This window comes from Triturus cristatus, chromosome 7 (genome assembly GCF_964204655.1).
Source record: "Triturus cristatus chromosome 7, aTriCri1.1, whole genome shotgun sequence".
Taxonomy (NCBI): domain Eukaryota; kingdom Metazoa; phylum Chordata; class Amphibia; order Caudata; family Salamandridae; genus Triturus; species Triturus cristatus.
The window spans coordinates 1,035,504,139-1,035,531,683 of record NC_140590.1 but is presented as its reverse complement, the minus strand read 5'-3'; positions in this window follow the sequence as shown (position 1 = coordinate 1,035,531,683).

The window sequence follows — 27,545 nt, the reverse complement described above, 5'->3', positions numbered from 1 at the left end:
AGGCTGTTGAAGGATCCCTTCACGGTTGCATTAATGTGTTATCACAGCTTACGCTGATCCGTATCCTGTTTCAATCGCCTTCCGCATGAAAAGCTGTTCACTGAATTGATGAAGGCGGTTCTCGTGGGCACAGCTGGCACTTTGCTTCCAACTCAGCTCGCTTGCATGTTTACATGCAAACTCAGAAGGGTTTGCTTTGAATTGCAGTCTGACACGTAGGGAAATCCACAGGGTTTCCCGCGCGCTGCCGACAATCAGGGCTGGACTAGAACCAAAAGCAGCCCTGGAAAATGTTGTCAGACCAGCCCTCACACTGCCCGTAGTGGAGCGGGCGAGCCTGACCACCGCAGAGGGGGTTGGGAGGTTCTCCCCCCTCCCTCCCCCCCCCCGGAAATATTTGAAAAACATTCTAAATATGGTTGGGCAGATTTACAAGACCCCTGCGCCACCAGTACGTCACTTTTTGTGACGCACCAGTGGCGTATTTCACTGCCCCATATTTACAAGGACAGGAAAAGCCATGTGGCATAGCTTTTCCTGCCCTTATAAATACGGCCCCTTTACACGCAGAAACTTTGTGTGAAAGGGGCGTTCCATGGGTGTTGCTGTGGGTGTTCCCACGCAACACCCATGGAACCAGACACATTTCCAGATTTACGAGGAATCGTAAATCTGGAAATGCGTCTGAATGCCAGGGGAGGCGTAGCAAGGCGCAACGAAGAGAAATGTTTTCATTTCTCCTCGGTTTTTTGCCTCTTTCAATGTGTGCTGCATTCTACAGCACGCATGGCAAGAGGAAAATGCCTGTAGTGATTGTTTTCATGCAGGAAGGTGCTCCTTCCTACACGAAAACAATCTTCCCATGACGCAGATAGCCTTGCACCATGGTGCAAGGGTGCCTGCACCGGAGCACGGCAGCTTTTTGTGTGCCAGCACAGGGGAGAGCACAGGGATATGACATATCATTGTAAATGTCACATTCCTATGTTCTGAAAGTGACTCAGTGAGGCACAGCCAAATGGCTTGCGGAATGCACTGAGTCACTTTCTTGTAAATCTGCCCGGTGTGTTTTGCCACACGTTTTTCATTATAGAACATTGACCAATCATTTCATGGATGGACGGAGATTAGAGACATGGCTGCATGGCTCAATTAATGAATGAATAAACAGAAAGAGGGGCAAGGGGTTGGTGGATGAATTAGATCAAGAATGGATGGCAAACAATAAAGACTTTATTCTGTATAGAGCAAATGGTCTCAATTCACTGGCCAAAGGTGGGTGCTCTGCTTTTCATTTTAGATTCTGCATTAAAACATTATCCTCCCCAAACACTACTAGAACCAATACTTGTCAAACAGGTATAGCCTGGAACATACAGGGGGCATATTTATGAGAGGTTTGTGTCATGCTTGCACCATGCAGTGTGGTACATGCATGACACAAATCTCTACAACAGATGTATGAAGCCACGTGAAGCGACTTTGAGTGGCTTTGAATGGTTTCAAAAATCTGAAGTAAGGCAACCCAGAGCAAATCACTGCGTTGCCTTACCCTTCACAAGGGAGGCGTTCCATGGCCATTGCAGTGGGTGTTCCCATGCAACTCCAGTTGTTTTTTGATGCATTCCTCGGTTTACAAGGACTTGTATTCCTGGGAGTGACCTGGGGGAGGCGTAACGAGGAGAATTGTCTTTATGTCTCCTCTTTTCTCCCTCTTTCTATGTGTGCTGCATAGAAAGAGGAAAATGTCTCTCAGGATTGTATTTGTGCAGGAAGGGGCAACAATCCTGCCTACAACATAGGCAAGCTTGCACCGTGGTACAATGGTGCTTGCATTGGCTCCAGGCTGCCTAAACAGCACCAACACAGGGGGAAAGGACAATAATGAGCTGTATTGCTTAATATGGCTCATTCCTGCCCTTTCCCTGGGATGCAGGGCATCGCAGGAAGGTGTCTTGCTGTGCTTCCCTGCACCACAAATTTAATAAATATGGCCGTAGGATTAAGCTTTGATATAAAACGGGAGTGACCAAATAGCTCAACGTGAAACAAGGAAACCTTACATCAATCCCTGCTTCCACTTGATCACATTTTGTGATCTGTTAGACCTGGCATCTGTGCTGTGGTTTTCCCCTAACTTTCTGCCTTCAACCCTCCTGTTTTTGCATGACTTTAGTTTTTACTGGCTTTAGGACTCTGCACACTTTACCACTGCTAACCAATACTAAAGAGCATGTCCCCCTCCTGAAAACATGGCAAGAATGACTTAAACCCAATTGGCATATTTAATTTAACTTTAAGTCCCTAGTAAGGTGGCACTACCTTTACACTGGGCATGTAAATTAAATGCTACTAGTGGGCCTGCAGCACTGATTGTGCCACCCACTTAAATAGAACTTTAAACATTTCTCAGGCCTGCCAGTGTGGCTTGTGTGTGCCATTTTAACCAGGCAAAAAAGCCTTTTGCCAGGCCCAAACCTTCCTTTTAATACATTTAAGTCACTCCTAGGGTAGGCCATGGACAGCCCAAAGGGCAGGGTGCAGTCTATTTAAAAAGGTTGTTATTTTTAGTTTTACATGTCCTGATAGTAAAAAACTCTTAAATCCATTTTTCATTATTGCAAGGCCTACCTTTCCCATAGGACATTGGAGTAACTTTATTACATTTAATAAGCTGTAATTTCCAAATGGGAGCAGGTAACCATTTAATTTTTGGAGTCTTTAGAATTGTAATGAAAAATCTTAACTTTTGGTGAAGTCGGCTTTTAAATTCCAATTTTGAAAATACCACTTCTAGAAAATTGGGTTTTTCCTGTCTCAGCCATTTGGTGCCAGCAGCCTGTCTCTAGGTCACATGACTGGGTGTAGTTGGGCTTTGTGTGTTCCTCCTAAACATCCATACACAATAGGGAGTTTAGGTGTGCCTGGATGGGCCATCATTGGCAGGGTGGGAGGAAGGAGCTGTGCACACCCCCACTTACACTTGAATAGGCTGTGTCCTGCCCCCACTCAAAGTGTTGTATACCCCCTGTAGTTAGCCTGGAGACAGGGAAGGTCGGGCACCTGTGCACATAAAAGGCATGCCTCTAGAAAGCTTCAAAGGCACAGCTGAGTATAAATTTTGGACCTCAGATACCAACTCTTCAGTACACTTCTTGACCTGTGGGTACTCTGCCAGGAAGAATAAATGCTATGCTGCTGAAAGGACTGCCACTCTGCAGGACTGCAACTCTGAAGGACTGCTTCCTTACTGCGCTGACCTGCTGCCTGCTGCCCTCTTGCCTGGGTGAGAAGGACTGGACCTTCATCTTTCTGACCCAGGACCCCAAAGTGACTCCAGGGGCTAGCTGGCTGGCCTCCTGACTGGAGCCCCAGGAACAGAAGGATTGAACACAGCACCTGTACTCTGCCCTCAGTGAGCCTACCCTACCAAGTGGTGCCAAACCAGTCCTGGACCTTTGGAAGTGGGCGTAAGGTGCTCTGCCAGCCTCTGTGGATCCAACGGAACAGACGCATCTCCTCTGCTGCGCAGCGCAATTCTGAGCAGAACCGATAAATCGCCGCTGCTGCGTGGATCAGTTCTGTTGCAAAGACCAGTATTGCATCGCAGCCGTTGCCTCATCAGAACTGCTGCTGTGCATTACATTCTCAGCACAGGCCCTTTTTTCCCTCATTGTCAGCAACCTCGATGACAATGACGGACGCCGCATGGCAGCCTCATATCTCCTCAGAACCGACGCATCTCACCAACTGTGAGCCTGACTATGCATGTCAAGCCCCCATTAACGGTATCCTCATTGATGACGCAGGACCTCACACCACAGCCTCACCACATCTCAGAACAAATGCAAACCAAATTCAAGGTGCTTTGTTCATGCTGGCTTTACTGGGTCCCTGTAACCAGCCAACGCTCCATCGCTGGCAACCTTATCTTGTGACTTAGTCCCAGTCCAGCACGACCAGATATCCACAGTTGGCACTTTCTGCTTTTTATCACTATTTTCAGAGGAAACTTTACATGGATACCTCCAGTTCTACGGATTGGATTTTTGTCATTTTGATTTTAGTTTATTTATTAAAAATCACCCTATTGGGGGGAGGAGCCTAGCACGCATCCAAGATGGTCGCGTGAGCACAGGGCTCCCCGGACCCTCGCTGCTCCTCGGAACTTATCTTGACCTTATCCTGACTTGGTTGACGGATTCTGGAAGATGAACGTTGGCTGAACCCTAAACTCTTTTCAGAAACCAAATCGGACCTGGGAGACCTGATCTATGGTGGATTGAACTTTTGAGGCCCAACTGATGGCTGTGCCCGGTGCGATGGTGAACTGTGGAGCCGGGGCATAGTTGAACAACAACGGCATCGGGGCTGTGCCAGCGGCCGTCCCATCACTTTCGGTTTCACTTTTGGATCTCTGAGTGGCTGGACAGTGGAGTTGCTTTGTGCGGCTGGGTTTTCACTCGGCCTTCGCTTGGTGCCTTTGCCTCCGCCTGATACCAGTGTGCCCATTGACTTTGATCCTCTCGCACCGCCACATTGCGGTCTCTGGTACGGCTCGTGTCTGCTTCGCCTGTGCCCCTTCGACGCTTGCTCGGTGGTCCCCTTCGGCGAGCGTGGTTCAACATGGGAGGCAGGGGGGATCCCGAGAGGCGTAAGACCAAGATATCCCTACGCGGGGGACGGGTCCAGACTAACAACATGGACCGCTACACTCAGGGTAAAGGGTCCCCTGGGACGGCCAGTGTTCTCCCGGATGACGCTGGTGGTGTTCCGTCCGTCCCTCCGGATTTGTCATTGCAGGACATCATGGGCGCCATTAACGGCATCAAGGAGACCATCGCTAAGCAGTACGAGGCCTTGGCCCGTAAAATCGATACGGTGGCCATTGATTTTACGCTAATTCGGGCGGATCTCTCTAAGACCAATGAGAGGGTTCAATCGCTGGATTTGCGGACGTCCACCCTTGGTACGGATGTGTCGGACCTGCAGACTGCTCTTGGCGACCTCAAGTCGGCCAACGACCTGATGGCCCGGCGGCTGGAGGACTTCGAGGGATGGGCTCGACGCAATAACATCCGCGTCATAGGTGTTCCAGAGACCTCCGACAATCGCCCGGTGGATCTTATGGTTGAGGATCTCATCCTCAAACAGCTTGCCCCCGCTGGCCTGAGTAAGTTCTTTGCCATGGAGCGGGCCCATCGAGTCCCAGGCAGTCGGCCGCGACCGGGAGCTCCCCCGAGGCCTATTGTTGCAAAACTTTTTCACTACAGAGACCGAGATGCGATTCTGCAGGCCTCACGGGTACATGGCCCGGTCCGATATGAGAACTCATCCGTTAACTTTTTCCCGGACTTCACCCAACTTGTCCAGAAACAGCGGATGGGTTTCCAGGGGGTGAAGCGCCGTCTCCGGGACCTGGGTCTTAAGTACTCTATGCTTTTTCCTGCTAGGCTCCGAGTGGAATACGAAGACCGGACTACCTTTTTTGACTGTCCTGCGACTGTGAGTGACTGGCTGGATTCTCTGCCGGACCGGGGTGACCGGCCTGGGCCTTCTGGTGGTACCGAGGGTGGCGGGCCTCTTTCGGAGTGACTTTTGGTCCTTGACTTTGACATTTTGTTTTGTTCGGCTGGGTTCTACTTCTTTTGTACATTTTGTTTAATTATGATCTGTGTTGGGGGCGGGCAGGGACGGGTCCCTTTCCTCCTCCGGGGTCTTTTCGTAGAATGGGGTTTGTAGGGCGACAGGCACACTGCAAGTTGGGGTGGTTTTTTGTACCGCAGGGGTGCAGGGTGGGGGGAGTTGAATTCGGGGGGGGGTTGGTGGGTGGGAGGGGTTGTTTGGATTTGTGTTTTTTGTTTTCAAGGCGAGGTATTGGCTCTGTTTCAGTTTCAGGTGTCGCGCTATTTGCTGGGGGACCCTTGATCTACTGGAGGGGATGGGGGGGACGGGTTGAGATTGATGTCTTGGAACGTCAACGGATTGGGGGATCGTATCAAACGGGGTGTTGTGCTGCAATATTTGCATCGTTTGACTCCTGATGTGGTATTCTTACAGGAGACGCATCTGGTTGGTAATGTTTGTCATGCCATGAACAGGGGGGGATACCGACGCGTGGCCCATTTCGGTTTCACCACTGGCTCTAGAGGGGTGGGCATTCTCCTACGATCTTCACTTCCGATAGAGATCACCAGGGTTGTCCTAGACGATAGAGGGCGCTATGTGGCTCTGACTGGGAGGTGGGAGGGACAGTCCCTTTCCTTGGTTTCGGTTTATGTTCCCCTGGGCCTCCAGAACTCCACTTTCTCAGACTTGGGTCGTATGCTGCTTGAGCTTCCTGACAGTCTTTTGCTTATGGGTGGGGATTTTAATTCGGTTGTTTCGGGTGATCTGGATCGCCACCCGCCCAGGGCCCTCCCTGCTGCCCAGGCGTGGCTCGGCGGACTCTTGGATACCTTCGGTCTGGTGGATTGTTGGAGGTTAATGCATCCGACACAGTGTCAGTACACATTTCACTCTGGGGCCCATGGGAGTCTCTCCAGATTGGATTATTTTCTTATGCCCGCGGCCCAGACTGCCCGGATTCGAGAGGTTAAGCACTTGGCCCGGGGTATCTCTGATCATTCCCCACTGTGGTTGCTTTTCGACACCGGGATGCGGTCCGCTGGGCGGATCGCCCCTATTAACCCTTGGTACTTGCGAGACCCCAAGATTCGTGATAGCCTTGTTAAGTCGATTGATCAGTATTTTCTCGAGAATGAGGGGTCGGTGTTGTCCTCAGTGTCCCTGTGGGAAGCCTTCAAAGCAGTGCTCCGCGGGCATGCCCTATCCCAGATAGTGGAGGCTAAGAGGGTTAAGAATGAGGCGGTGGTGAAGCTGGAGACTGAAATATCGGGGCTGGAGGCAGCTTTGGAGACGGGTGTCACTCAGGATGGGCTTCATGCCCTCAGCTTGAAGCAGTTTGAATATAAGTCTCTTGTCACTGACGCTGCCAAGATCATGTATAGGGAGCAGCAGGGTAGGTTGTATGATGCCGGGGACAAGGCGGGTAAACTGATTGCTTGGTTGGATAAGAAGGAGAGAGTGAATCGTGTGGTCCCGGAGCTTCGGGTTTCGGATGGAGTGTGTGTGACTGACCCTGGTGAGATTGTGGAGTGTTTTGCTGACCACCTCCGGGCGGTGTACTCCCCGGTGTCTGATAGAGATGAGGATGACTCTCGTCTCTTGCTGCGGGACATTGCCTTGCCCGGCCTATCCGTCGAGGACCGTGAGCAGATGGATGCCTCCCTGTCTGTCGACGAGATTGCTACCGCGATTCGTTCCCTTCGCTCGGGCAAGGCTATGGGCCCCAACGGACTGGCGATTGAACTGTATAAACTACGCCCGGATACAATCGCGCCCTTCCTCCGTCGTATGTTTCTGGAGTCGCTCGAGCGGGGTTCCCTTCCCGACGACCAGCGTCTGGCTACTATAGTTGTGATTCCCAAGGACGGTAAGCCACGAGACCGCTGTGCCTCATATAGGCCTATTTCCCTACTAAATGCCGAACCGAAAATCCTTGCCAAGGTCCTCGCTAATCGCTTGCTGAGAGTTATATGTGATTTGATACATCCGGATCAATGCGGCTTTATCCCTCATCGTAATACCGCTCTCAACTTGAGGCGTCTACATGGCGTCCTCGCTAGGGCGGAGTACTTCTCTGAACCGGCCATATTGGTTTCCTTAGACGCCACGATGGCCTTTGATACCATCGAGTGGCCATTCCTTTGGGCCGTCTTGGCGAAGTTTGGCTTTGGGGAGGGATTTATTAGTTGGGTGAAGCTCCTCTATGCTGGTCCAATGGCTCAGGTTGTTGTCAATGGGCGGGTTTCTCGGCCCTTCGCTCTCGGGAGGGGTACTAGGCAGGGGTGCCCGTTGTCCCCTCTGCTCTTTGCTCTCGCCTTGGAACCGCTCGCTGCCTGGCTCCGCTGGGAGCCCTCGATCAGAGGGATCCGGTGGGCCACGGGCTTCGAGGATCGGGTCTCGTTGTACGCGGATGATATTCTTTTGTACCTCACCTCGCCGCGGAAGTCGCTCAATGTGCTTTTTGATGTCCTTACTTCCTTCGGGAGAAATTCGGGTTTGATAATTAACTGGTCCAAAGCGTGTATCCTATCTCCGGTGGCCTTCCTCTCTTGCCGCCTCGGCTTCCGATCCAAACATCTCAATCCGGCTTTAAATACTTGGGGGTATACGTTTCGTTGGATCCGGCGGTCCGCTACGAGCAGAATCTCCTGTCTCCCCTCCGGCGTTTGAGGGCGGATACGGCTCGGTGGTGTAAGTTGCCCTTGTCTCCACTTGGTCGCGCAGCACTGTTTAAAATGATGTCCCTTCCCAGATTTCTTTACGCACTCCAGAACTCCTTCGATATCATTCCGGCGGCCTACTTTAGGGAAGTGGAGAGTTTGCAGAGGAGACTGGTTTGGGACGGTCGTGCGCGTATCGCTTTGGCAAAGCTGACTCTTCCCTGGTATGACGGGGGCATCGCGCTTCCTGACATTAGAAGGTACTATTGGGCCTCCCAGCTGTCTGCCATTAACCATGCTACGTACGCTCCTGGTTCGAACCCGGCATATGAGATGGATAAATTCCTGCTTCCCGGCGGTAACTATAACAGAGCGCTTTACTCTCGATCAAAAAAAAAAAAAAAGGGAAAAAATTTAAAAATCACCCTATTTTCCTAACTTGGCATGGGATTCTTTCTGTGTGTTGTTTTTCACTTTACTACTTTTTGAGGTATTGCACAAATTCTTTACACATTGCCTCTGAGTTAAGCCTGACTGCTCTGTGCCAAGCTACCAGAGGGTTGAGCATAGGTTAATTTAGGGTGGATTGTGCCTCACTCTGACAAGGATTGCAGTTAATGCTAGACCAGGGCTCAGACCCCAGTCAACCAACAACCCAATTTCTTACATGATCCTCTGTGAATTCTGTTTCACATGAGAACACCTTGAAATATATCAGTTCAGAATGTGTGCGGCACAAAACAAAGACTATAATGTTACTGGATCAATAGTGACATCTTAGGCCATGTATATGGGGCAAAATTAATATTTAGTAAATACACTGCCTTTAATTTTGAAGAGTCTGTAACATATATCTACTATACTCTCTGAGCCAAGTAATAGCATACACCACATCTGCTTTCCCACTGGGAGGCAGTGCAGCTCATGGAGGCCCTGCAGAAGACAGACGCCAACCTCAAGCAAAAGCAAAGAGTGGCGCATGCTAAAGCCAGTTTTTTGCATTGTTTATAAAACGTCAGGCAAGATACGTGGCCAGCCCAGTACCCAACATCAAAACGAATCCCAAACAGCAGTAAAACTGACCGACATCCTGCCAGCCAGCCCGCTTAAAAAAAACGCCTGATGCCTAGTATGGCCAGTCCAGGCCAGTTGTCAATGAAAGACAGTTATAGCTGGGGAAAAGTACATCACTGGTCATATATTTTAGTGACAACTGCATAACTATGCTGCGGGCTCTATAACCTCTTCAGCAGGCCTTAAAAAACGTTAGCTTTACATTTCAAGTTTGCAAAATTTCTTGATTTTTTTTTAACTATGTAATTCTGCATAATGCTCATCTGCTGGAGACTTGTTCATACAGAAAATATCTCACCTAGGCACATTTTGTGGTAGCACAGGTATACTTTTTTCATTCAGAGAGTTCCCTAATGGAAAAAAAGTATGTAAGATTCAAACACATTTCGCTGTGTATGTCAATTTCATGAAACCAGTCATTCTGAAAACTCCTTTGTTATGGGCACTCCCCAACTCTACGAGTCTTTTAGTGGCAACTGATTCTACCAAGGCCTACCCAAGGCCTTATTTATGAAGAGGCACCACGGTCATCTATATTTGGCCCGCAGAGAATTTGTAGAGTAAGTGTCTGGCCCCAAAGCTTTTCCCAGAAGCTTGCTGCTGGCACTAATCAAACATCAGGGGTGCTGAATACCAAAGCTCACTAGTCTTGTACTGGGGTGTGCACATTTTGTGGAAATTTAGTTTTCCATAGCTATGCAAACTTTCAGCAAGATCACACAAAATGATGCATAAGTCCGCGAAATGCAGATTTATTTTTGAGTGAACAATACAAGAGCACCACGAACAACAGCCACTCACGCTCTGCCATTCACAATTTTCCCATGTGTTGGCAGCAAATTTTTTAAATGAGTGACACATATACGGTCAATTTTTACCCATAATGGGACTAACACAAAATTACGGTCATTATGTTGAGGTAATGCATATTTCTCCCAGGACTACTCTTGATTCCAACTTTTGACTCTTTCATCCTGCACAATACACTTCTGCCCCTTTATCTCACTTTTGTAGTTTCTTTTTCGATGCAGCTTTTCCACTTTGCCACTGTTTTTCTGCCCTACTCTCCCTCCTTTTTAGGTTGAGGCTCGAGGAGTTTGAACACACCCACCCCAAGCCCACCGCTCCCCATTGGTTGCTTGGCCCGCTTTTACAAATTCCATAGTTTTCGTTGGTGAATAAAGTACTGTTGTTCGCCTTGTGGTTGTTTAGTTTCCACCCTGGCAACTAGCCCTGCTACATGGAGCCTTTCCATATGGGCCATATGTTTTGGAACAGCTCACTACTTTTTTGGTCTTGCCTAGGCAGCGCATGCGCTGTCTCTCTGAGACATAAAGTAATCCGTATGTTGAGTGAAACTCTGCCTATTGGTGGCTAATCTGTCCTACTGCTCGCCATTTGTTTAACATTGCATTGCTCTTCTTATCTTGCTTATGGTTGGCTCGCGATGTGAAACGTCACTTCAGTTTTGCTTCCGTTTTGCAGGAAGCAGCACCGACCAACTACTGTTTAGCTACGCTGCTGGGCTGTAATTATTTCAGTTAGGGACTACTTCCTTGTTGTATTTTGCAAGCGCAGCACGCTATTGCGTCTGCGCACCTTTTTTTCCCCTGGAGAAGCAGCCAATGGTGGACTGCATTAAACAACAACCCCCAACTCCCCCCCCAACCTTCCCTCCCCAATGGCCGTGACAACTAGTTATGCACGCCAGACTGGTTTCGCTTCAAAAGTCACTTTGCGGCGCTTTCATTTTACATACAGTGAGTGTGACCCACCACCTTTATCACGCAGCATGGCGAGCAGTCTTTTTTGGTTTGAATTGGCCCCACGCCGAAGACAGCAGGCATTGGAAGCATGAGGGAGGAGCAGGCAGCTTTGCCAGCTTACGCCAGCGGGGTCTGGAGCGCTGTTCTCCGCCCCTCACGCTGCCTAGGTCTGCTCCCTACAGCTGCGAGCACTTCCACAGACCGGCCAGCCGCAGCCCTCCTAGTTTTATTTTAATCGGTCCTGTGCCGTAGATAGCAGGCATGGGAAGTGTGCGGGGAAGAGCGGTGCAGCTTTCCTTATTAAAAGCACGGAATCTGAAAAGCAACCCGAAATTTAAATTAACAGACAGCAGATAGTGCAGCTGCACAGACATTTTGCCTTATTTCTAGTACCCTAAAATGAAAATCACTTGGAGCGAACACTGTCATGGTGAGTCGAAATTTTAATTAACAGGCAGCCGATAGTGCAGCTGCACGGACATTTTGCCTTATTTCTAGTACCCTAAAATGAAATCACTTGGGGCGAACGCTGTCATGGTGAGTGTAATTTTCCTTTTCATCACCGCTGTCAGCGCTTTCCTGTTTCCAGGATCCGTTTGTGTGTTTAAAAATGTATTTATGTGTAAAAATAAACTTTGTATGTAGGGTTTGATTGTTTAGTATTAAAGATTAGTCTGTATTTTACTTCTCACAAACATTTTGAAGAAAGAGGCAGAAGTCAGATATAGTGCCTGGTCAGGATAGTCTGTTTCATATGAAACGCTTCAAAGAGTTTATGGACCTCAAAGTGTTCGTACATATGGTGGACCGCATTATTTTGAACAACAACTCCGCCCCCCCACATTCCCTCCACAATGGCCGTCACAATTAGTTATGCACGCCGGACCGCTCATGTTTTAAAAGTCACTTTGCAGCGCTTACTTTTTACATCCAGTGAGTGTGACCCGCCACCTTTATCACGCAGCATGGCGAGCAGAGGCGTCACTAGGGTTGGTGTCACCCGGTGCGGGTAACTCCTGGTGTCACCCCCTCATGACTTACCGCATGGACCTCCTCCGCTCCGAGTCTGCCAGTGGACACAGTTGGCAATAACGGGACCATACAAAATCCTTAGTAACGTATGTAAGTGCAAACCCTCAAATTCCAACAGGCCAGGTTTTAACACAAGTACTTCCAGGCCCGATTATCCACTTTTCGACCATCCCGCTCCTATGTACCTTATCTCACAGCTGACCTTCGGGCCCCTGCCCCATATCAGCACCATCCAGCTCTACTTTCATTATTCCCGTAAAAAACATTAGCAAAATCACCTTCAAACTTAAAACATTAAATATAGCAGTAAATATAATTAGCACGCACTTTAAAATATGTTCCACAGTTGCCCTAATGACCTGATTGCTAATTAAATAAAAACAGAAAGGCAATGACAGCGCCGGTTTTATCGCTAGTATGTAATTCCGTCTACAGGGAATGTCACATGAGCCAATGAGGATTACAAGATGTAGGAATCACATGTCATCCATACTAGTGGGCAGTAAATTTAAAGAGGGTTTGGGCTGGGGAAGCACAAACTCAGGATTTAAAGCATACCGTAGTGGTTGGGGCTTGGCTTTACTAATAAAAATGTATATCGGCCCAAACTCTTTTTAGCAACATTAAAATAATGAAAGACTGGGGAATTTCTAACTTTATAGTAACACAAAAAAAGTGAAGTTCTAACTATACCATTCATGTTTGTCTGCAGCTCTTTGATGACATTTCATAGCCACTGTCCTATGTTAGGATTGTAACTTTGGAACTGCAAGTAACACGAGAATATCTGTGACAAAGGCAGTAACCTACTGAGCTATCCAAATAAAATACAGTTTATCTGCATTTCAGAACTACCAACAGGCAAAGGACTGCTCTCCAGCAGGATCATTAATCACCAGTTCTCTGGACATGTTTTATTGTTGCCTTGCATCCATGGCCATGATAATGTGCCTTGCTGGGCCTGTGCAGAGTTTAAAATAAAAACAAACAGTAACACATCCCCTGACCTACTCCAGTACTCCTTGGTGCCAATTACGATCCGGTAAAAAATTTCCCCGTGCGACTCGTATCCGGTCTTTTTACCGTACGAATCGTACAAGTGCCGTACGAACTGGCAATCACGATTCGCATGGTAAAAAGTCCATATGAACCGCATTGGGAATCATTCCCCACACGTCCTCGGGTCGGAAAATGTGTCCGACACGTCCTCGGACGATTTACCGTACAAACGTGAAAAGTAAAGTCCGACCGAGGAATCACGATCCCACCCGTGTGTCCGAACTCACAACCGTATGGTAAAAACACCGTCCGCACCGAACTCCCATTGCAACCATGGAGACATGTGCCCGCATACGCGCCCAACACTCCCCCCAGCACCCATACGTTCGAGTCGTACTCCCCGTGAATGTACACCCCCCCCTGTATGTACACCCGTGTACGTGTCGAACCCCCGCCCGTGTATGTACACCCCAGTACGTTCGAGTCCTACCCCCACCCCTGTACGTGTCGTACCACCGTCTATGTACACCCCCCACCCCTGTACGTGTCGTACCCCCGTGTACCTACACCCCAGTACATTCGAGTCGTACCCCCACCCCTGTACCTGTCATACCCCCGTGTACCTACACCCAAGTACGTTCGAGTCGTACCCCCACCCCTGTACATGTCGTACCCCCGTGTACCTACACCCCAGTACGTTCGAGTCGTACCCCCACCCCTGTACGTGTCATACCCCCGTGTACCTACACCCCAGTACGTTCGAGTCGTACCCCCACCCCGGTACGTGTCGTACCACTGTCTATGTACACCCCCCTACCCCTGTACGTGTCGTACCACCGTGTACCCACACCCCTGTACGTGTCGTACCCCCGTGTACCTACACCCCAGTACGTTTGAGTCGTACCCCCACCCCTGTACGTGTCATACCACCGCGTACCTACACCCCAGTACGTTCGAGTCGTACCCCACCCCTGTTCGTGTCGTACCCCCGTGTACCTACACCCCAGTACGTTCGAGTCGTACCCCACCCCTGTACGTGTCGTACCCCCGTGTACCAACACCCCAGTACGTTCGAGTCGTACCCCCACCCCTGTACGTGTCATACCAGCGTGTACCTACACCCCAGTACGTTCGAGTCGTACCCCCACCCCTGTACGTGTCGTACCAACGTCTATGTACACCCCCCCACCCCTGTACGTGTCGTACCACCATGTACCCACACCCCTGTACGTGTCGTACCCCCGTGTACCTACACCCCAGTACATTTGAGTCGTACCCCCACCCCTGTACGTGTCGTACCACCGCGTACCTACACCCCAGTACGTTCGAGTCGTACCCCACCCCTGTACGTGTCGTACCACCGCGTACCTACACCCCAGTACGTTCGAGTCGTACCCCACCCCTGTACGTGTCGTACCCCCGTGTACCTACACCCCAGTACGTTCGAGTCGTACCCCCACCCCTGTACGTGTCATACCCCCGTGTACCAACACCCCAGTACGTTCGAGTCGTACTCCCACCCCTGTACGTGTCGTACCACCGTGTATGTACACCCCAGTACGTTCGAGTCGTACCCCCACCACAACCTCCTAATTACGGAGCGCACCCCATGCCCCAACATCACAACCGCATGTACGAGTCGTACCAAGCCACACACAAGGACAGCACTGTACAACCAAATGGCCCATCTACACACCGTACACACGCTCAAAACGCACGTACACAACCAGGACAAAACAAAACAACACAAGAATACACTATTCGAATGGCACAAAGCCACTAAACATGGCCAACAAACACTGAAAAAACACATACACTGACCTGCAACTGCCAAAAACAAACAGAGGCCCTAAACACCACCACTCCTTATAACACACCCACCCAAACTTCAAACACAGCCACACCCACCAATGGACCAATAATAAGGGCCCACACACACAAACCATGAGCCTTTGCAACAGACTCACTGCTGCCAGACACCACAGACAACTTACAGCACCTTACTACAAGCTTCACCACACCTTACACTTGCACACCTTCACACAACCACCTTCACAAACACCCCCTCATCACATTCACACACACACACACCTGCACAACCACACCCACACACCCACAACCATCCACACCCCCCCCACCATCCACACACACCCCCCACCATCCACACCCACACCCCTCACCATGCCCACTACCAAGAATCCAAAGTTCAGAAACCGAGAGTTGGAGGTTCTTGTCGATGAAATCCTCAGAGTCGAGCCACAGCTCTTTGGAACATTGGTCAGAAACACCAGCATGGCAGCAAAAACAGCCATGTGGCAGACCATCATCGATGCTGTGAATGCTGTTGGGGACACCAGAAGGACCAGGCAGGAATGCCAATCCAGGTGGTACGATCTGCGGAGGAGGGTCCGAGCCAAGATGCAGGAGGAACACAACCAGGCCAACGCCACTGGAGGAGGGCCCTCCCGCAGACCCGTACACTACCAGCCCTGGGAGGAGAGGGTGATGGCCATACTGCCGGTGGAGGCAGTGGACGGATTAGAAGGACTCCGAGACCCGGGTGAGTACACAAACAACGCACCTCACATGGGGGGAACTTCATCCAAAACCAAAATCACTAACAGGCATGCAACCACCCCAACCTATCGCATGACTCAACCACACTCCATGAACACGCACATGGCACTACTGCCACCATGCCCCATGCACCCAGCTGGACAATGTCAAGTCACAGGCCACAGAAGACACCAACACATGACACAGTAACCCGGATGGCGGGAGGGTGGGCCCCAAAAATCACATAGTGCAACTCAGCAGCAGACAACAATGCCCTCTGCCCATATGGCCTAGGTCACAGCCAGAGAAACACTGTGTCACCACACAGGAAAGACTCGCCAGCAAATGGCGGACGCCTTGCATCAACACATGGGGGTGAAGGCACTGTTTTGCACATGACAGCAGCTAATGAACAGCCAACATTGTGAAAGAGTGGCAGCACACACCACCACAGCAGCAGCGCACACACAGACACTCCACCCAATGGGTGCCTGGAGATCAGAAACTAACTCACTTCAACAAGCCAAGGGCCATTCAAAGATCTGCTAACAGTGTGTGCCCAGGAAGCTGGCCTGAGGTGACAGAGGGTGACACACAGAGGGAGGGAGAGGGGGACACAGAGGGAGGGAGAGGGGGACAGAGAGGGAGGGAGACACAGGGACACGGACAGAAGGAGGAGGCTGACACATGGAGGGAGGGAGAGGGGGACAAAGAGGGAGGGAGACACAGGAAGACGGACAGAGGGAGGAGGCTGACACACAGAGGGAGGGAGAGGGGGACAGAGAGGGAGGGAGACACAGGGAGACGTACAGAGGGAGGAGGCTGACACATGGAGGGAGGGAGAGGGGGACAGAGAGGGAGGGAGACACAGGAAGACGGACAGAGGGAGGAGGCTGACACATGGAGGGAGGGAGAGGGGGACAGAGAGGGAGGGAGACACAGGAAGACGGACAGAGGGAGGAGGCTGACACACGGAGGGAGGGAGAGGGGGACAGAGAGGAAGGAAGAGGGGGACAGAGAGGGAGGGAGAGGGGGACAGAGAGGGAGCGAGACACAGGGAGAGCAAATCAGCCGTGTGGCATGTGCGAATGTCTGCTCGTCAGCAGGTAGACTGCCTGCATGTAGACAAGGGTGGCCAGTGCCAGAACCCCCCCTCTTCCCCATGGCAAAACACAGGGCCATGTCACAACCTCTTCACGAGCACAACGACAGCTACCTGCATCATATAAGTGTGTGGATCCACTCCATGTGCACATGTACAGTGCTACACGGAAGGCGCCAATGCATGGCTCGCCACACCTGCCCACTCCACTGCTGACTGCAGTCACACTTGACGCAGCAAGTAAGACCGTGCCACACATAGTTAAAGGGGCCAAAGTGGTGCCCAAGGGACACACCCATGCACAAGTGCACTGTGAGTGGAATGCAAGACAGATCCTAATTCCAAGAGGAAATGTGCCAACTTTGAAACTGATGAAACATGGATGTTGCATGGACCAAAATTAACATTGTCCCTCTCACACACAGGTCAACGTCGTGGTTCACCCCCCAACACTGGGGAGGAAGACTCACAGGACCCGGATCTGCAGGAGCCCGATCCCACCGACAGCGACCACTCTCACCACTCTGTGGACGACCCCGACCGACCTGGCCCCTCTGGTGTCCAACCACCTGCAGCACCTGCATCAGGTACAACTGGGCCAACCACCACCCCCACTCCTGCCACATCCCAGGAGACACCCAGGATCCCTGCCCCAACACCACAATGCAGCCAGGCTGGCCAGGAGGGACACGGTGTCCCGGGCACCCAGGAGGAGGCAGCCGACAACGCCAATGCCACCCCTCAGGGGTCCCGGAGACCCGATGTGCCCACAAGGGCAGGCCAGGTGCAAGTTGGCAGGGGTGGTGGGAGTGGAGGACGGCGGAGGCGCGAGCCTGACCAGTTGGCTGGGGAACCAGTATTTTCCCATGTCCGTAACATCCTGGACACATACCGGCAGGACACCACGGGCCTGGCCCAGGTTGTGTCCGTCCTCGAGGGGATCAAGGCCCAGCAGGCCCAGCAACATGCGGAGCTACATGCCTGTCTACTGCAACACCAACGGAGGATGGAGGACGGACAGGCTGAGCTCGTGACGGCGTACACGGGAATTCACGATACACTCCGTCGGATGGCCGACAACATGGCCGACCCTCCCTGTGCCAGAAGGCGGAGAACATCACCACCCACAGGGAGGGATCAGGAGGAGGAGGAGGAAACATCCGATGGAGCATCCCAGACGTCGTCACGGCCTGCTTCTGAGGGTCCCCGCAGGAGGGCGGGTCGTCCACGGAAAAGACCGTGAGGGTCGGCGCAACATCACCATCTCCCAGGACACCTGGCCTGGCACCTGGCCCACTGGAGCAACAGCATCTCAGCATCAAGAGACATTCTCTGCCACATGGCCCTGCTGGTCACTGTCTGACCAATGTTGACAAAGACTGTGGCATGGACTATGAGGATTTCCAATGGCAAGGACACCAACTCCCCTACTGAACTTTGGATTCCAAACTCCCGGAAAGCCCCTCACTTTGTCCCCCCCCCCCCCCCCCCCCAATAATAAATCACACTATGAAGAGAAGATGCCTGCTGGTTGCATTATTACCTTACATGTGTCTTGTAAAGTCTAAACATGCCTGAGTTATCTTTTGACTTCAACCATCCACACCCTGGGGCATGAGTCTGGCACAGGACACATGGGTCACAGTGTATTAGGCAAGACAGACATGGAGCACCATACACACCTGTGATGGGCCCAACCAGCTGAGGGGGTGGCCGCACAACCGTGCTGACAGACACATTGAGTACAGCAACAGTCATGCACAGAGGTCAGGGATCATGTCGAGTGTCCTGGGGGGCACCCAGGTATGTGTAGACAGGTGGCAGAACCATGTCCTGCAAGCTTGAGTCCGGTGGATGCAGAGAATGGGGGCCTGGCCAACGTTGGATGCATGGGGATGGCACATGTCACAATACCCACACAGTCATGGACATCATGCCCACTACACAGTCTCAGCCCCCACACACAGCTTGCATCTTGCTACTCGACACATTGACACATAGCCACAATCAGGGAATACCATGCCAGACATGCTGGATGCACCGTGGCAACACACCAGCATTGACTGAGAAGAGGCACCTTGGAGGCATAGGGACACCTTTATTAGTCATGTTTTCGGGAGTGCAGAGGCAACTTGAAGTACACATGAACACATCTTGTGGAGTAACATGTGGGTCCAACACTGGCACCCCCCTTCTGCAGCACAAATGCGTGTTAGCCATGGAACTGGCACACAAGCGTCGGCTAACAGCTAAACACCCACAGCTGCTCACGGAGAGCCTGCCATACACCATAGATCCGCTGATGTGGAAGTCCCACACCATGTCAAGCCAATGCTAACCGTATGTGTCCGAGGGCAGTGTCACACACATTGATGCCATCATCACAATCCACTATCCCATCACTGATGACTGTCAATCAGTCAGACCATCTATTCAGGTGTACCCAGCTGCATGTCGTGTCCCATGCTGATGCTACATGGCTGCAGAGGAACCAAACATCGACAGGGGCAGTGTGCATACATCGTGAACAACTGCCACACCCAATACACCCCTGATGCATCCCTTACCCTATGGAGACTTCCAAACGTGTCCGTGCCTGTAACGCTGAGTCAGCCCACGATGACGTGTCCATGAGGAATAGCAGTGCCACAACAATGCAACCAGCAGACGGCATGCGCAAGTACCTGGGGAAGAGAGACACACAAGAAGTCAGCCACAAAAAGCACAGCCACTTGCATGTGCATGTACTCGACACATGTTAGGATGACAACATGCTAGGTCACAATTATGACTGGGGAAATACAACCATCACTGGCACCATCACTCCAGTGACACACTCACACACACCTCTGACTCACGTGCCATACATGCAGGTGGACACACACATCACAACACATGCCACACGGGGACAAATGCGTGCACACACAGACACTGGTACTCACCACTAAGCAAAGAAGTCGCGTATGAGCCGAGTCCGGATGTCCTCCTGCGGCTCCACATCCTCCACATCACTAGCCCCATTGCCAAGGCCTTCGTCCTCAACGGGTGGATGGTCCTCGTCATGTTGATCTAGGATGAGTGGCACAGCTTTCTCAACTGCCATGTTGTGCAGCATACAGCAGACCATGAAGATTTTGCAGACCTTCGCAGGGGCTTATGGGAGGGCGCCGCCGGTCTTGTGGAGGCACCGAAAGCGGCTCTTCAGCATGCCAAACGTCCTCTCTATCACTCGCCTTGTCCGGCCATGGGCGGTGTTGTAGCGGAGCTGGGCCGGCGTGATGGGGTTGCGGAGAGGTGTGAGCAGCCATGGCATGTTGGGATAGCCAGCGTCCCCTACATGGGAAGCACATGGACATCGTTAGAACTGGTGAAGCGGTCGTGCTGGTATGCTATGCAAAATACAGGACTGACAGACTGTACCCACCAACAACACATGCTCTTTCGTTGCTCAGCTGCATCATCATTTCAGGCATCCTGCTACACCTCACGATGTAGGCATCGTGTGCTGATCCTGGAAAACGAGCACAGACATGTGAAATCAACATGTTGGACTGACACACCACAAGGGCATTGATGGAGTGGTAGTGCTTCCGATTGCGGTACGCTACCTCCCGTGCGTGTGGTGGTACCAAAGCTACATGTGTCCCATCTATGGACCTAATGACATGGGGCATCCCTCCCAGGGCATAGAATCCACGCTTGACCACAGTCAACTGTTCAGGGGTTGGGAACTTGATGAAGTCATCCAGGTGAATCAACATGGCCTCTAAGAAATCATGCAGCACACGGCAGAACATGCTCTGGGACATGCCACCAACATGAGCTATGGTATATTGAAAGGTACCCGTGGCAAGAAAATGTAGGGCTGCCATTACCTTCAGCTGGGGTGTCAGTGTTGTAGGATACCTGTGCTGCAGTTCCAGGTGTGGTGCCAGTCTCGCCGTCAACTCCAGAACCAACCGTCGTGAGAAGCGGTAGCACCGGATCCGATCATTCTCCTGCATGTCAGCCAAGTCCGGCATTGCTCAGGGAAGAGGCGGCGCTCTGCAGTAATTTGGAAGTGACAAGGAAGAGTGAGTGCACCACAACAACAAATCATTTGTACTGAGCACATGTTAATCTGTCAATACACATATGCTACATAGGGAGTCAGGTATGTGCTACATGCCCAGGACACGTATGGCTGCCAGGTGACACTCCTACCAAGACCCAGCTACACACGGAGATTGAGAACCTCCCCATGCCATGCCATGGGAATAGCTGTGTCCCAGTGCAAGTGAACAGCCAGACGCAAGACAGGAGTGACATACGCCCACACATCAGCAGAAGTAGGATGCCGATTGCAGAGGCTGGTAGCGGAACACTAGAGCCACAGGTCACATGACATTACACTAGGACAGCCCACACACCTTGCCATGAAGGTGCACATGTCATGACTCACCACACAATCATTGTGAGGATGCAGACATGTCCTTGTCACGCTACTCCGTGTCCCATGCATACATGTGCACCTCACATCCGATACCACATGTGGCATGGTGTGCGGAACAGTGTGCAATGTCAATCTACACACAGACACATGTTGGTTGCTGCAACAGCTGCAGCTTTTGAGGGTGCTCCAACATCAACCTGATGGGAAGCCCCCACACATACATGACATAGTCACATTGTGCACCGTGGGTAGTGACAAGGCAGGTGTGGTAACCCCTGTACCGGGCATCAGGGGACACTTCCGTGTGTTGGTGTCCGTGCCATGCCAGTGATGCTCACCCCAAGGGTGCAGTACGACATGCACACATGTCAAAGGAGTCAGGGTCATGCCTGGCACACATTGCACCGTCACACAGTACACCTGTACACATCTCATCATACATCTGGTGCCTTCTCCACTCAGGAGTAATGTTCCACATCACAGCCTGTCACACCTGTGCCCCACACATGTAGTAATGCACAGATGATGGCTTGATGTCCATCCATGGACAAGTATGTCCATCCATGGACAAGTATGTCCGCCCTATTCCTACCTGTGTGCCGCCTATCACCACTGTGATGTGTAAAAACCGCCGTACTGCTGCTAAGAGGGCCTGTGTTCGTTCCCAAATCACTATGGGAGTGCTGCCGTATGTGTACCCATCGTGATGGCGAGCGTACAGGCATTTGTACGGTCCGTACCACTACGAGTACGCATACGCGAGCAGACCCATAGTGATAGTGAGCGTAGATGCGTGTGTACGGCCCGTACCACTACGAGTACGCATACGCGAGGACACCCATAGTGATAGGGCCGTACGCACGCATGTACGCTCACTATCACTATGGGTCTCCTCGCGTATGCGTACTCGTAGTGGTACAGGCCGTACACACGCATGTACGCTCACTATCACTATGGGTCTCCTCGCGTATGCGTACTCGTAGTGGTACGGGCCGTACACACGCATGTACGCTCACTATCACTATGGGTGTCCTCGCGTATGCGTACTCGTAGTGGTACGGGTCGTACACTCGCATGTACGCTCACTATCACTACGAGTACGCATACGCGAGGACACCCATAGTGATAGTGAACGTAGGCACGCGTGTACGGGCCGTTGGAATGCATTTGGGGTGCCCTAGGGCCCCGAAACGCACCGTACCTGTGTGTGAAGCTCAAAATTACATAGGGGACAAGTATTAAGGCCTACATGCATGCTGGTTGTCATGGAGACCAAGTTCAAATTTCGAAATTGTTCTGGAAGGTGCACAGCAGAAGTCAGTTGGAATTCTTCTACTTTGTTGCAATGTGTTTGTGGGGCTGACATCATGCAGGAGAATGAAACCGATAGATAACCCACAGACTGCTAGGTTTGAAGGGATTGGAGGAAAAATAGGATGCAAATGTGAGTGACCAATCACTCTGTACTCCTGTGCATGAGATGGGCCAGCAAGGCAGATATAAGGCAGCCAGGTCCCATGAGGGAGCACTTGTCTGCACATCTCTGTATTCCACGACCCAGCTGCTGCTACTGATTTCCTGGAGCCATTTCAAGGGCTGTGGAGAGGTCACAGCCATTCACCCTGGAGGAGAACATGGCTTTGGTGGATGTGATCCTCCCACGGTACCCCATGCTGTATGGGCGACCAGGTTATCAGGTGAGTGCAGTGTCCACTGCCACAGACTGTGTCCCTTGTTAGTGACTGTGACTTCTGCCATTGTGTCCAGGTGTGACACACATGCTATGTACTGTAGGGGGGGTCCCAGGGGGGAATTCCTGATGTCTCCCAGCAGTGCCCAGAGACAGGAGGGGTGGGGGCCTATCACTCCCAGCAGTGCCCTGAGACAGGAGGGGTGGGGGCCTATCACTCCCAGCAGTGCCCTGAGACAGGAGGGGTGGGGGCCTATCACTCCCAGCAGTGCCCTGAGACAGGAGGGGTGGGGGCCTATCACTCCCAGCAGTGCCCTGAGACAGGAGGGGTGTGTGCAGAGACCTCCCAGCAGTGCCCTGAGACAGGAGGGGTGGGGGCCTATCACTCCCAGCAGTGCCCTGAGACAGGAGGGGTGTGTGCAGAGACCTCCCAGCAGTGCCCTGAGACAGGAGGGGTGGGTGTGATGCACAGTGTGAGGCTGGATCTTTGATTGTGTCGTTGCCCTCATTCCACCTGTGTCCTTTCAATGGCACGTACTGCTTTTGCCCTTCCCCAGAGGGTCATGTCCCTATGACAAAGGTGCAATGCGTTGGATACATACTAGGCCTTGTTGTGAACAGCGAATGTGTTCTAATCTGTGTCCCTGTGACATGTGCCAGGTGTATTGATGTAGTGTCACTTGTCCATCCTCACAGGTAGACGCCTCTGCCAAGGAGCTGATATGGCTGGACGCCGACAGCGCCGTGAGGAGTGCGGAAGGTCGGAGGCGGCGCATGTCCCAGGTGAGGAAACGCTGGCAGGATATCCGGTGCTGGACGCGGAGGATCGCACGGGTCCTGCTGGGGGACTCACCTGAGAGCCACAAGAACCGCGGACGCCGCCGTCTCTCCCACATCCAGAAACGTGTGCTGGCGGTGGTCTTTCCTGACTTGGACAGGCGTCTACAGGACATGCAGCAGCCGGAAGGGGGTAGGTACATGTGTGTGTTTGTTGTGTTTCACCAGCATTTGTAAGTGCAATGTTCCATGGATACACTTCCAGGGTTTATGGTGCTGTGCTGATCCTATTCCCCACAGAATTGCTGTGCTCTCCTGCCTCCCTTCCCCTCCTTGCAATGTGTTCCCTCGTCTGTGTGTAGTCGCTCCATCACAAGGTCATGTAGCCTGACACCTTCTACAAGTGTACAATGCCTGCAGCATCATGTGTGGGGGTGGTGTGTAAGAGGATTTGGGCCCTTGCCTGTGCCCTGTCCAGTTCTGGACTTGTGGGTTCCATGTCAGTTGGCACTAATGCTGAGTCCAGACATGGGAGTTAGTCTCTCAAGTGTGAGGCCTTACAGTACGCATGTCCTATGTGGTGGCCTGTGACATGATGTGCATGAGTGTGCGGTACGCATAGTGCAGGGATGTTAGCGTGTGTTGCAGTCATTCCCATTCAGGAGCATGGAGTTGTGTGGCCACTACTGTCCCCAGGGGCATATTTTCCTAGGTCTCATGTGTGTAATCCGAATATGTCGACAATCTCTGTGTCTACAGCATAGGTTGTGCTCTGTGCCATTGTCCCCTGGCACCATGTATATTGACGTGCGATGTATTACAAGTGTCCACTGTCCAGCCTGACCTGATTTTCCAAGTACATACTCACGGTGGCCATTGCCTGTGTGTCTTGTAGCAATCATCTGATGATGCCCATTTGTACATGATTCTTTGGACAGGCGCACCTTGGGTATTTGGTGTGCAACCTTGATTTGTTGCATCCCATGTGTATTTCACCCAGACTAAGAGATGTACGTGCTTCCTGTGTCTCCATAGATTTGTCTCATGTAGGGGGTGGGTGGTGCAGGCATGTCCGACATGTCAAGACCTGATATCTCCTTGCTAGGAGTGGCCAGTGTGTGATGTTTGCCTGGACATACACTCAAGGTGCAGTGTGCCAGTCAGGGTGGGCATGTGATCAGTATTACCTATGCTGCATGTGCCTCTTGTTCCTGCCTATGGTCCCTGCTCATCCCTATTTGCTGCCACGCTGTGTGGTGCTGATGCAGTGCTGGATTGTCCCCGGGGCCTTGCTCCTCAGTTAAAATTCCATATCATCTCATTTGCTAGTGTGTCATGCTCTCCATAGTTATTCCATGGCATGGTGGGTCGAAAAACTGTGTCTTGCATGCCCTACATATGTACCTTGTTTTGTAGATGTAACTCTTCCTTTGTTTCAGGCTATGCACTGTAACCTACGTAGATTTGACTCATGTGACATATGTATACAGGTGTATGATTACTTTCTGTCTCTTCACCCTGCCCACAGCATCGTCGGGGGACACGGAGGGAGACATGGACACAGACGGCGCGGAGGGACGGAGCACCAGTGCCAGCGGTGACATCGGGGCTGGCACTTCGAGTGGGACTGAGGCGGTGGAGAGTGAACCCAGGGACCTGTCGACTGGCACAACAGAGTATGAAGCCGACGGGTCCGAGGAGGATCACTCCGAGTGGGCGGTGGCTGCACCACCATCTGACAGCAGCCCTACATCTGGCACCACCCCCTCCATTGGCATCAGCCGCCTCCCACGTGCTTGTGTCCCTTCCCAGCGTGCCCGGTCCCCACATGTCTCCTTCCTGCCAGGCACCGCACCCCCTGCCCCTGTCTCCACTGCTGCCGCCAATGCTGAGTCTGTGGACATCCAGCGGCAGTTGCAGATTGGTCAGACTGCGATCCTTAATGTCCTCCATGGCCACAGCCAGGTCCTCAACAACATGGAGGCATACTTGGAGGGCATTCATTCATCGCAGGCTGACCAACGCAACTTGCTGAGGTCCATAGACTCCACACTGACTGCAGCAGTGGGTCTCCTGCAGCGCTACGTCCCACCCCCTACCCCTGCTCCTTCCACAATTCCCACTCCCATGCCTGTCCCACATACACCCAGACGTAAGCATGCACCCACCACAACAGACACAGGCACCACACCAGCAGGGAAGGTCCGCCGCACACCTCCTGACACGCACACACAGGGTGCAGTAGGCACACCCACTGGGTCAGGGGGCAAACGTGTGACACGCAGCCAGAGTGGGAGTCCGCATTCCACCCAATCCACTCCCTCCAAATCCCCTCCCCTCAGCTCTCCTGGCCACATCTCCCCCAAAGACTCCTTCATGGCCGCTCTGTCCCTGAGCCCCACAGTGACGCCACCACGCAAGCGGTCAAGGAAGTCCTCGGTCAGGGTGCTTGAGTCCCCCCCCTGTCCACATCCTCCCCCAGTGGCGCTGCGACCCATCCCTCTGACCCCCCCCCCTCCTTGGGGCCTGTGGTTCCTTCGGGTGCAGGGGAGTCCCTGGAGGACCTTGCCAAGGTGTGCAGTGAGATCCTAGAATCCACCTTTGGCCCTGCCCCACCCCCTGTGGTGGAGTCCTCCATCCCTGCACCCAATTCGCCTACCCTTTGCCCTCCTGTCCCTGCGGTGCATGTTCCTTCCCCCCCACATGATGCCCTCACCCCTGTGGAAGACAACGACTTGTAACTGTGCAGGCAAGCTAGGGGACACGCATCCCACTGTGTCCCCCATCCAGCTCGGACTCCTGGACTGCCCTATGGCCTTTGTTATTATTGGACTTACGTCATACTAGTTTTTTGCTCATGCTGAATAAAGCTATTTATTTTTTGCCCTTGGAACACTCCTGCATTGCTGGCATTGCTGTTGGTGGGGCTGCTACATGGTTGTGGGTGTTGGTCATGTGTTGGGTGTGTGGGAAATGTAGTGGTGTGCTGCTCATAGGGGGGACCCTGGGATCAGTGTGCCTCACACGGTGTTAGCTACCTTTCTCCATTCATGTAAGCAGTTGCTGCATGTTGCAATTGTCCCAAGGTGTTTTCCTTCCTCTGTGTACCCTGACTTCTTCCCTGCAGGGTGTTCCCAATATTTAGTGCAGAGCTGTGAGTACATTAGCTGGGTGTGTGACGGACTCCTTCAACTTTGCACATGCATGCTGAGCCATTCTCCAGCTGCATCATTCGTGGCATCCTTGGTAGTCATTGTACTTGTGTATGTGGACTATTGACATGACTTTATGTGTAAATGTTTTGTTTTTGGCCCTATGCATGCGTATACTTCCATCCTCGCACACATGTGGTACATGTACTGCAGGGTCTTTGTGCACCTGACTGACATTTGTGGGCATGGTATATGTGACTACTCCACCCTTTGCGTTCCATGGGCACTGCTGGGAGTAATAGGCACCCACCCCTCCTGTCTCAGGGCACTGCTGGGAGGACTCTGCACCCACCCCTCCTGTCTCAGGGCACTGCTGGGAGTGATAGGCACCCACCCCTCCTGTCTCAGGGCACTGCTGGGAGGACTCTGCACCCACCCCTCCTGTGTCTGGGCACTGCTGGGAAGACTCTGCACCCACCCCTCCTGTCTCAGGGCACTGCTGGGAGGACTCTGCACCCACCCCTCCTGTCTCAGGGCACTGCTGGGATGACTCTGCACCCACCCCTCCTGTGTCTGGGCACTGCTGGGAGGACTCTGCACCCACCCCTCCTGTCTCAGGGCACTGCTGGGAGGACTCTGCACCCACCCCTCCTGTGTCTGGGCACTGCTGGGAGGAC